Raw genomic sequence first — 12,426 nt, 5'->3', positions numbered from 1 at the left:
CCCACCCCAAGCAGCCCACAGGCTGGGGCAGAGCAGGGTTCCCAGGAGCAACCCCTCTGCCCTCAGTCCCCAGTGTGCATGGGAGGTCTCCAGGGGACAATACACCCACTGGAGGGAGCAAGGGTGGATTCACTCAGATTTATACAAAGAAGACATCAACCTGAAGGCAGGGCACACGTTTCAGTCATCACCTGGATTCACCAAAGGTGGGGTGTTGTCTTCTAGTCCTTCCCCAAGTTGCTTTAGGCGATTCTGGGAGGAGACGCAGAGGGAGCCATTTTCCACTTTAAAATCAGATTCCACTGTGACTGCAAGCTTTGAGTTTCACTTTATTCAAATGCTTCCCTCCTCTGCATCCGAATTTGTTTAAAGGCCACAGTCAACTTCCTTCAGCATCAAAATACTTTTAAGTAAAATATTTATTAAGATTTAAAGATACATTTATGAGACAGTGAATAAGTAAATATTATTTTCAGCATAAAATTCATGTAAAATCCTCTGTTGGATTTTAATCCTTGAGTATAACGTGTCACAATATGGATAGCTACTGAACGAATTTCCATGTGTCCTCCTCTCTGGCAGTGGCCCAGAATGCACTTACAGAGATTTTCTTGGGCAGTGATGGTGGACACCTAGAATTTTGTGAACACAGACCAACCATTCCTCTCTTCAAGGACATTATGCTCCTCTGCTCTGAGCATGTAATTTGAAGGGAAATTGTGCCTTCTGTATGCCCAGCAAGCCCCGGCCCCAGCCCAGGGAGCCAAGTTCCATGCACTCGGCTTTGTTGGGTGCCTGATCTTCAGGCCCTGATCCCTTGGCCCCAGTTCTTCCCAGACCAGAGAGGCAAGGCCCAGATCTTCCTTGGTCATGATACTTGGATGCGAAAATGGGTTTCCTGGTTTATGAAGAAAGCTCATATGAGGAAATAAGGCTGACACAGGGAAAGACATAAGCAGAGAGAAGCCTGGGAGCATTGGAGGCTTCAGTGAAGATGCTCCGAGGGCAGGCACACCCCTGCCATTTCTGTGGTAGCTTTAAGTTTCCAGTAATCTCCCCCTTTGTTTTTAATCCAGTTCATCATATTGGGCTTCTGTAACCTGTTGACTAATGAACAGCATGAGCTCAAGAGCTGGGATGGGGAGGATGTAGCAAGAAGTGGAGGCCATTACTCAGCTGTGACTCAGGCACTGTCAGAATGCAGTGGATAACCGACAGGTCGAGGGCGGCTCTCAAAACCTCACACCCAGTTTTGCTGGTAACTTGGTATTTCAAATTTCCTATTTAAAAAGCTCCAATTTTGTTTTGAAATGGAGACAAAAGAGAAGGTCTTTGTCTCCGAGAACTACAAAAGTCTAGTAGAAGCATCTTTCTCCCCTATAATTTTTTGAGTTCAAAAGCAGCCAGGGTCATCTGTTGCTCCTCTCTCCCTCTTACAGCTGTCCCTCTTCCCTCCAGGCCTATCCATCTGTCCCTAGCACATTCCCTGATACCACAGTTGCTCACCAAGAGGTGCAGAGGAGTGGTGAGGAGAGCATGGGGTTTGGAGTCAAATGTGGATCAATTCATGGCTCATTAGAGCTACACTCTGTACCTCGGTCTCTTCACTGGTGTAATTGAGCTAATGACACCTACTTACAGGGCCAGAGAGAAGTGGAAATAATGACTATAAAATGCTTAGCATATAGAAGGTGTTCTGTTATCAATCTTGAAAGACCCCTATGTAATAACCTTTTCTGAAAGTAAAGGTTTGTTTTCTGATTCTGGGTATTTTCAAAAGTGGGCAATATGGTTTCCGTGTGCTGGGACTGTCCAGATATGATTTTCCCTTCAACTTGTAAAGTCAGGTGTGCTAGACATTCCTTCTGTGATTTACTTCTGAGGATCCTTTCCCTTGTGTTGTTAAAACAAACAGAGCTGGCTGGTGGTCTCTGTTTTAGCCTTAAGAATAAATTCCTTATAGATAATCAATGCTGCCTCAAATAGCATCATAGGACTGTAAAGGAACTTCTGAGTCATTTAATCCAGGCCCTACAGTATCACCCACTGCCCATGTGACAGACATTTGACTATGGTAGTAAAAGAAAAGATCAAAATCACAGTTACTTTGACAGATCATTTGTTCAGTCATAACTTTTCCATTAGTAGACCTAGTGAACACCATTCCATAGTTAATCATCTTGATAACAGTCGTGCCTGCAAAGAAAATATAGCACATTAAAAAAATAATAAGAGTAGGCTTTTACTAGAGACCTTTTACTTGAGAGGGTTTTACTTGAGACCTGATTCCTCTCAGTGAGTATGTGATTAACAAGCAAAGTTAACTCCCCTACTGGCTCTGTGCACTTAAGCAAATGCCCATGACCTAATGTAGTTCATTCAGTGGCTGGGGATATTCCAGGTGTGCTGTAGAATGGTCTAGAAAGGTTTCCTTTAAAATGAATGTAAAAGCAAGAAGTAGGAGATCAGCATGCCATTTCAGAATCATCTCCACCTGACATGACAGCACAGCATCTCAATTTATTTTATTTTATTTTTTGAGAGAGAGACGGAGCATGTGCATGTGAGCTGGGGAGAGGGACAGAGGTGGGGAGAGAGAGAGAAAGAGAGAGAGAGAGAATTCCAAGAAGGCTCTATGCTCATGTGGAGCCCAATGCTGGACTTGATCCCATGACCCTGGGATCACAACCTGAGTTGAAATCAAGTGTCAGACACTTGACCTACTGAGCCACCCAGGTGCCCCTCAATTTAAATCCCTATCTGGTCATTGGACATGGTTACCCAATTGTATTCATGCATTCATTCATTCATTCATTCACTCATTCATTTCCTTCCTTGCTCCTTTGATGAAGATTCCATGTTGGGAATATAAAAATCAGCAAGAAAACTTCCAAGATAAGATGGCAGAATAAATATACACACAACTAAATTACTTTCAAATATCATTGTAAAAGAGTTGGAACTTTGTGTCAGATAGTAAATTTGCTAGTAACAGGCAGGTTTGGTTTGATGCCATCTCCTGAAAGCCTCTCAATCAGAATTCATTTTTCTCTTCTTTACACTCGAACAAGACTGGTACAGCATCTTTGATACAATAGTACTTTCCATGGTCTGTTTCCTCTTTTAAATTACTATGATATGAAGAAGTTATAAAAAATAAATAAGTAAGATGTGGGTCTTTGCTCTCAAGGAGTTTACGGTCTATTAGCAGCTTTAAGACGGACACCAGTGATCATTTAAAGAAGTATCTGGTAAGTGTTAAAGGAGGTCACACAAAGAGCAACAGAGGGCCAAGGATGCAAGCAAGAATACTGCCACACCAGAAAGAGATTCAGGTGGAAGAGGTGGAGGTGACAGGGGTCTTGAAGGTTAAGTAGTATTTTGACAGTTACAGAGGGTACAAATCAGCATCCCACAAAGAGGAAAGGGCACACCCAGTTCTGCTTTAGTGTAGAAAAGGATTTCTCAACCGCACTGCTATTGACATTTGGGATCAGATAACTCTTCATTGTGGGGAGAGTCCTGGGCATTATGGGATGTTTAGCAGCCTCCCTGGCCTCCACCTACTAGATGCCAGAAGCACCTCCCCCCAGTCACCACAACCAAGAATGTGTCCAGATATTACCACACATCCCTGGGATTGGGGGGCAAAATTGCCTCAGTTGAGAACCCTGGTATAGAATATATACACACACACAAATGCCTACATGCATACATACATACACACACAGTTTTTGTCCTGTGCTGCTGTTTGAACTAGGTCATGTCCTTCAACTTGTCTGAAAGTGGGAATGAAGGTAATAATGCTTAAAAGATTATAGTATACATTAAATAATGTATGTAAAGTCTTTGGCACATAGAGTTATTATTGTTCCTTTGGTCGGTGGATCTTGGGACTTCTTGAAGATTTTGGAGCAGGGATTGGTGTGTTCTTAGCTGGATTCTTTTTAATCTTTTGGCATCAAAGAATGGGTTGATTGGGGACTATTAAGCAGGGAAAACTCTAATGGTGTAAAGGTGTAACTGTAGAGCAGACAACATATAAAAAGGGCCTGAACATAGATGGTGTCAGTGGGGATGGAAAAGAAGGAATGGCTGTGGGAGAGGATTTTAAGCAGCTTTATTGAGCTATATTGACATACAATAAACTGCACATGTTTAAAGCATATAATTTGCTGAGTTTGGCATACATATAAACCCAGAAATCCCTATCACCATCCAGATAGTGAATGTATTCATTAGCCCCCCAAATTTCCTCATTCTCTTTTGCAATCTCTCTCTCCCTACCCCCAGTCCCATCTTTGTGTCCCCACACAACCACTGATCTGCTTCTTGTCACCTTAGATCAGTTTACAATTACTAGAATGCTATATAAATGGAATCATGCAGTATGTACTTTTATTTTGGTCTGGCTACTTTAATTAAATGTAATCATTTTGAGACTCATCCATGTTTTAAGTATATCAATAATTTGGTATTTTTTTGCTGAGTAATATTCCACCATACGCCACAACTTGTTTATTCCTTCACCTATTGATTTACATTTGGGCTGTTTTCAGTTATTACAAACAAAACTGTTATGAACTTTTGCATATAAGTCTTTGTGGGGACATGTGCTCTCTTTTCTGGTAAATACCTAGAAGTGGAGTGGCTGGGTCTTATGTTAGGTGCTTATTTAGCCATTAAAGAAATTGTTTTCCAAAATGGTGTTGTAGTTTACATAACCCTTCTAGTGAGCAAGCATCTCACTGTGGCTTTAATTTGCATTTCCCTAATGACCAATGATGTTGAGAATCTTTTCAGGTGCTTATTTACCATCCACAGATCTTCTTGGCACAGTAACTATATACATCTTTTGCTTATTTTTAAAAATTGAGTTTTTGTCTTGTTATTATATCTTAAGTATTCTTTTTTTTAACGTTTATTTAGTTATTTTTGAGAGAGAGAGAGAGAGAGAGCACGAGGGAGGGGCAGAGAGAGAGGGAGAGAGAGAGTCCCAAACAGGCTCTGCCTTGTCAGTGCAGAGCCCAACATTGGGCTTGCTATCAAAAACTATGACGTCATGACCTGGACTGAAACCAGAGTTAGACGCTCAGCTGACTGAGCCACCCAGGTGCCCCGTAAGTATTCTTTATATATTCTATATAATGCCTTTTGTCAAGCATGTCTTACAAATATTTTCTCCTGATCTATGGTTTGCTTTTAAAAGGCAAAGTTTCCTGTTTTGTTTTGATTAGATCCAATATACCGTGTTTTTTTTATAGTTTGATCTTTTTACGTTTTTTTTTTTTTTAAGGTACCTTTACCAAACCCAATGTCACTAAGATTTTCTTTTATGTTTTATTCTAAATGTTATGTTATTTTAAGTTCTTACATTTGGGTCTGTGTTTTTGTAGTTAATTTTTGCATATTAAAATTATATATGAGAAGAATGACATCAGCATCATGGCAGCATAGGCCAACCCTCATTTTGTCCCACTCTCAACAACAAAAAAGTCAGCATTTATACACAAATAAAAGTGGCTTTGGAATCCAGGGCCACACTCAAGGGACCCAGGAACAGTCCCACCCACCTGTTAGTTAAGTAACAGGCAGCAAGACCTTGGTTTCTATTGTGGACCCTGAAGTGGCCCATGAACCAGCTCCAGCCCCTCTTGGCCATGGTCCAGGAGCCCCTGGAAAACACTATCTTAGACAATCACCCACAGATGAGACCAGATGTTTTCACTGGTGAATTCTACCAAATATTTAAAAACTTAATGTCTATCCATCTCAAACTCTTCCAAAAAATTGAAGAGGAGGGAAACACTCCCAAACTGATTTTATGAAGCAAGTATTACCTTAATACCAAAGCCCAATAAGAACATTATAAAAAAAACTACAGACCAATATCTCTGGTGAACATAGATGTGAATATTCCCAACAAAATATTTAATAGCATATTTAAAGGATTTTACACTATGATCAAGAGGGTTTTATCTCTGGGATGAAAGGAGGGATCAATATATGCAAATCAATGAATATGATACACCACATTAATAGAATTAAAGGTAAAAGTCATATAATTATCTCAATAGATGCAGAAAAGCATTTGACAAACTACAACATCCTTTCAAGATAAGGACACTCAATAAATTGGGTATAGAAGAAACATACTTCAGCATAATAAAGACCACATATGACAAGCCCACAGCTAACATCACACTCAATGGTGAAAGGTGGAAATATCTTCCTCTAAGATCAGTAACAAGACAAGGGTGCCCACTCTCAGTATTCCTATTCAACATATTACTGGAAGTCCTAGACAGAGCAATCAGACAAGAAAAGAAAAGTCACCCATATCAGAAAGGAAAAAGTAAAATTGTAAACAAAATGACTTTGTTTTCAAGTGATATGATCTTACACAAAAACTATTAGAACTAATCAATGAATTCAGTAAAGTTACAGGATAAAAAAATCAACATACAGAAACCAGTTATGTTTCTGTACATTAACAACAAAATATTGAAAAAGAAATAAAGAAAATAAAGTGATTCAATGAAACATAATAAATTAATGTAATAAGAAATAAAGAAATAAATATAATAAGAAATAAAGAAAATAAATAAATAAATGTAATAAGAAATATAGAAAACAATCCCATTCACAATAGTATCAAGAACAATAAAATACTTAGGAATAAATTTAACCAAGTAGGAGAAAGATCTATACACTGAAAACTATAGGACTTTGATGCAAAAAAACTGAAGAAGACAAAACCAAATGGAAAGATATCCATGTTCATGGGTAAGAAGAATTTATATTGGCAAATGGTCACACTAGCCAACGCCATTGATAGATCAATCAAAATTCAAAATTCCAACGGCATATTTCACAAAAATTGAAAAAACAAAAATTTGTATGGAACCACAAAAGACTCTGAATAGCAAAAGCAATCCTGGCAAATAAGAACAAAGCTGGAGACATCACACTTCCTGAGTTCAAAATATATTACAAAGCTGTAATAATCAAAACAGTGTGGTATTGGCATAAAAATAGAAACCCAGACCAAGCAGAATCAAGGGCCCAAAAACAAACTGTCACATATACAGTCAACTAAATTTGATAAAAATACTCAATAGGGAAAAGATCATCTCTTCAATAGAGGATATTGAGAAAACTGGATAACCACATGCAGAAGAATGGAATTGGACCATTATCTTAACACCACTCGCAAAAAGTAACTCAAAATGGATTAAACACTTAAACATAAAACCTGAAACCATAAAACTCCTAGAAGAAAACATAGGAGGAAACCTCCTTGACATTGGACTTTGCAGAAATTTCCTGAGTATAGTATCAAAAGCACAAGTAACAAAAAGGAAAATAAAAGTGGGACTACACTCAAGTAGAAAGCTTCTGCCCAGCAGAAGAAACAATAAATGAAAAGACAATCTAGAGAATGGGAGAAAATGTTTGAAAAATCATATATCTGATAAGCAGTTAATACCCAAAAATATAGAGGAGATCCAACATGCCGGAGAACTAGGGGGACCTGAAGTTCCCTCATCCCTCAAACACAGCAGTGTTGAGGCCAAAGGACTTTGAATTCCAAGAGTCTGGGCTGCAGAGTGACAAAGACATCTCCAGGGACCCACGGGGACAACCTGGCAAGCCATAGGTGCATGACTGCAAACTGGGAGAGATAAAATGGGCCATGTAGGCATGGAAGGGAGGGATCCCCTTCTGTGGAGAGACAAAGGGAAGAGAAAGAGAGGCTTGGAAAGCGTAGGACTGTATCTGGAGGAGAGAAAAACCACGGACTGGGATGGACAAAGATCCGATCTCTAACTGTGGGGCTTTCTCCAGACTGGACCCGGCTGCCAGGATTGCTCACCTGGCGAGGAGGGGAGCCAGCCCCAGGCTCGGTAACTACTTCAGAGGCACAGTCTGCAGTGGGAGAAGGCAATCCCCTCCCTGGAGTGCTGTGGGAAGAAGGTATATAGCCATTCAAAGGACAAAGACTGCTTATGCCTGCCAGCCAGAGGCCATATATCTGTGGCACAGAGTGGCACTTCCCTGGCACTGGGGCGCACAGAATGCACCTGTTAAGATATTGGGGTTTAAGTGCCAGCCAAGCACCAGGGAGGCTCGGGAGTCAGCAGAGCGGGACAAACCACCTTGTTCACACCTGCAGCACTGTGAGGATGGCCTGAACAGAGTGGTTTGGGACACCAAGTCCAGAGAGGAGAGACTGGGGTGTCGCCATTTTTCTCCCCATCACCAACAAGGTGGGGATTCATGGAACAGACAGGGGGGCCCACAGTGGAGGTGGGACCCGCCCACACCAAGCCACACCCTCTGTGCCTGGTAACTGCATTATCTACTGGAGCGGGATTGATGCTGCTGAACCTGAGGGCCCGTCCTCAAGACCAGCGTTGTTGCATTGCCTGGTTTAATTACTGGACAATTCTTATGATATGGATATATTCTTCCTTCCTTCTTTCCTTCTTATCTCTTCCTTCCTCTATTCTGGTTACTCTGGTTGTTGGTTTGTTTAAGCAGACATATTTAATCTATTCTCTTGATACATGTTCTATATCTCCTTCTTTATTCTCCCCCTCTCTCTCTCTCTGGATTAAGCCATGGAGTTTCTCGGCCTGGTCAATTTTCTTTTCTTTTCTTTTTACCCTGCCCTTGTCATATATTACCTTGTATGGGATAAGGCCTCTTCCATCAACAATGCCACCACCTCATTGTTTTGCTGTAGCTGGCATTTTTTTTTCTGTTTTCTTGTTTGTTTGTTTGTTTGCTTGCTTGCTTTCCCAGGACTGCTTCAGTGAACAAATCAAAGCACACCTGGTGGAGGATCCAAAACATCACCACAGGTAAGGAGATAAAGCAACCAGGGTCACAATAACAGAGAACAAGTAACACAACCCAAAAAAAACTCCTAAAGGGCCAGGCCCTGGACAGTGTATGACCCTCTTTAATAGTGCTCACAGGTACAGGACACATAACAACCTTTAAAACACATAAGGGACAGAAAACTAGCCAAAATGATGAAACAGAAGAATTCTCCTCAAAAGGAATTCCAGGAAAAAATGATAGCTAAAGAATAGCTCAAAACAGATGTAAACAATATAACTGAACAAGAATTTATGATAATAAACATAATATTAATCACTGGCTTTGAAAAAAGCATAGAAGACAGCAGAGAATCAATTGCTGTAGAGATCAAGGAACTAAAAAATAGTCATGATGAATTTAAAAATTCCGTAAATGAGGTTAAAAATAAACTAGAGGCAATGACAGCCAGGATTGAAGAGGCAGAGGGGAGAATAGGTGAAACAGAAGATGAAATTATGAAGCTGAGAAAAAGAGAAATGAAAAAATCTGGACCACAAGGGGAGAATTAGAGAACTAAGTGATTCAATGAAATGTAAATAATATCCATACCATAGGAGTTCCAGAAGAAGAGAGAAAGGTACAGAAAGGTACTTGAACAAATCATAGCTGAGAACTTCCCCAGCCTGGGGAAGGAAACAGACATTGAAATCCAGGAGACACAGAGAGCTCCCTTCAGATGTAACAGGAATCAATCTTCTGCATGACATAGCACAATGAAACTGGCAAAATACAAGGATAAAGAGAGAATTCTGAAAGCAGCTAGGAATAAACGGGCCTTAACATACAAGGGTAGATACATAAGGATAGTAGCAGACCTATCTACTGAAACTTGGCAGGCCAGAAAGGAGTGTCAGGAAATTTTCAATGTGCAGAATAGGAAAAATATGCAGCCAGGAATCCTTTATCCAGCACGGCTGTCATTCAGAATAGAAGGAGAGATAAAGGTTTCCCCAGACAAACAGAAACTTAAGAAGTTCATCACCATTAAACCAGATCTACAAGAGATCCTAAGGGAGACTCTATGAGTGGAATGTTGCAAAGACCACAAAGGACCAAAGACATCACTATAAGTATGATACCTACAAAGAACACAATGACACTAAATCCATATCTTTCAATAATAACACTGAATGTAAATGGACTAAATGCTCCAATCAAAAGACATAGGGTATCAGAATGGATAAAAAGAAAAAAGAAAAACAAGACCCATCAAATTGTTGTCTACAAGAGACCCATTTAGAGGACACCTTCAGATTGAAAGTAGGGGATGGAGAACCATCTATCATGCCACTAGGAGTCAAAAGAAAGCTGGAGTAGCCATACTTATATAAGACAAACTAGATTTTAAACTAAAGGTTGTAACAAGAGATGAAGAAGAGCATTATATCATAATTATGGGGCCTATCTATCAAGAAGAGCTAATAATTATAAATGTTTATGCACCAAATTCAGAGGAACTCAAATATATAAAACAATTAATCACAAACATAAGCAATCTTATTGGTAAGAATGTGGTAATTGCAGGGGGCTTTAACACTCCACTTACAACAATGGACAGATCATCCAGACAGAAAATTAATAAAGAAACAATGGCCCTGAATATGATACACTGGACCAGATGGACTTGACAGATATATTCAGATCTTTTCATCCTAAAGCAGCAGAATACACATTCTTTTTGAATGCACATGGAACATTCTCCAAGATAGACATACTGTGTCACAAAACAGCCCTCGATAAATATAAAAGAATTGAGATCATTCCATGCACACTTTCAGATCACAATGCTATGAAACTTGAAATTAACTATGGGAAAAATTCTACCAGACATTTAAAACAGAGTTAATACCTATCATTCTCAAGGTGTTCCAAAAGATAGAAATGGAAGGAAGGCTTCTGGACTCATTCTATGAAGCCAGCATTACCTTGATTCAGACAGAGATCTCACAAAAAAGGAGAATTACAGATAAATATCCCTGATATTGATCCCTTGATCATGGATGCAAAAATTCTCAACAAGATACTAAAAAGAATTATTCACCATGATCAAATGGGATTCTTTCCTGAGCTGCAGGGCTGGTTCAATATTCGCAAATCAATGTGATACATCACATTAATAAAAGAAAAGATAAGAACCATATGATCCTGTCAAAAGATGCAGAAAAAGCATTTGACAAAATACAGCATCCTTACTTAATAAAAACCCTCAAGAAAGTCAGGATAGAAGAAGTATACCTAAACATCATAAGCCAAATATGAAAAGACCACAGCTAATATCATTCTCAATGGGGAAAAACTGAGACCTTTCCCCCTGAGATCAGGAACACAACAGGGATGTCCACTCTTACTACTGTTGTTTAACATAGTGTTGGAAGTCCTAGCCTCAACAATCAGACAACAAAATGAAATAAAAGACATCCAAATTGGCAAAGAAGAAGTCAAACTTTCACTGTTTGCAGACAACATGACACTCTACATGGAAACTTGAAAGACTCCACCAAAAGTCTGCTAGAACTGATACATGAATTCAGCAAGGTCACAGGGTACAGAATCAATGTACATAAATTGGTTGCATTTCTATACACCAATAATGAAGCAACAGAAAGAGAAATCAAGAAACTTATCCCATTTACAATTGCACTGAGAACCATAAAATACCTAGCAATAAACCTAACCAAAGATATAAAAGATCTATATGTTAAAAAAATATAGAAAACTTATGAAGGAAATTGAAGAAGACACAAAGAAATGGAAAAACATTCCATGCTCATGGATTGGAAGAACAAATATTGTTAAAATGTCCATATTATCCAAAGCAATCTACACATTCAGTGCAATCCCAATCAAAATTGCACTGGCATTCTTTTCAAAGCTAGAACAAACAATCCTAAAATTTGTATGGAACCACAAAAGACCCTGAATAGCCAAAGTAATATTGAAAAAGAAAGCCAAAGCTGGAGGCATCACAATGCAAGACTTTAGCCTCTACTACAAAGCTGTAATCATCAAGACAGCATGGTTGGCACAAAAACAGACACATAGACCAATGGAATATAATAAAGAACCCAGAATTGGACCCATAAATGTATGGCCAACTAATCTTTGACAAAGCAGGAAAGAGTATCCAATGGAAAAAAGACAGTCTCTTTAGCAAATGGTGCTGTGATAGAGGGACAGCAACATGCAGAAGAATGAAAATAGACGACTTTGTTACATCATATACATAAATAAATTCAAAATGGATAAAAGACCTAAATGTGAGACAGGAAACCATCAAAACCCTAGAGGAGAAAGCAGTCAACAACCTCTTTGACCTCAGCCACAGAAATTTCTTGCTCGACACATTTCCAAAAGCAAGGGAATTAAAAGCAAAAATGAACTATTGGGACCTCATCAAGATAAAAAGCTTCTGTACTTCAAAAGAAACAATCAACAAAACTAAAAGGCAACCACGAATGTGAAAAGATATTTGCAAATGACATATTAGATAAAGGGTTAGTATCCAAAATCTATAAAGAACTTAACAAACTCAACACC

The sequence above is a fragment of the Panthera onca genome, chromosome B2 (assembly GCF_046562875.1).
Source record: "Panthera onca isolate mPanOnc1 chromosome B2, mPanOnc1 haplotype 2, whole genome shotgun sequence".
Taxonomy (NCBI): Eukaryota; Metazoa; Chordata; class Mammalia; order Carnivora; family Felidae; genus Panthera; species Panthera onca.
This window is presented reverse-complemented; position numbering follows the sequence as displayed.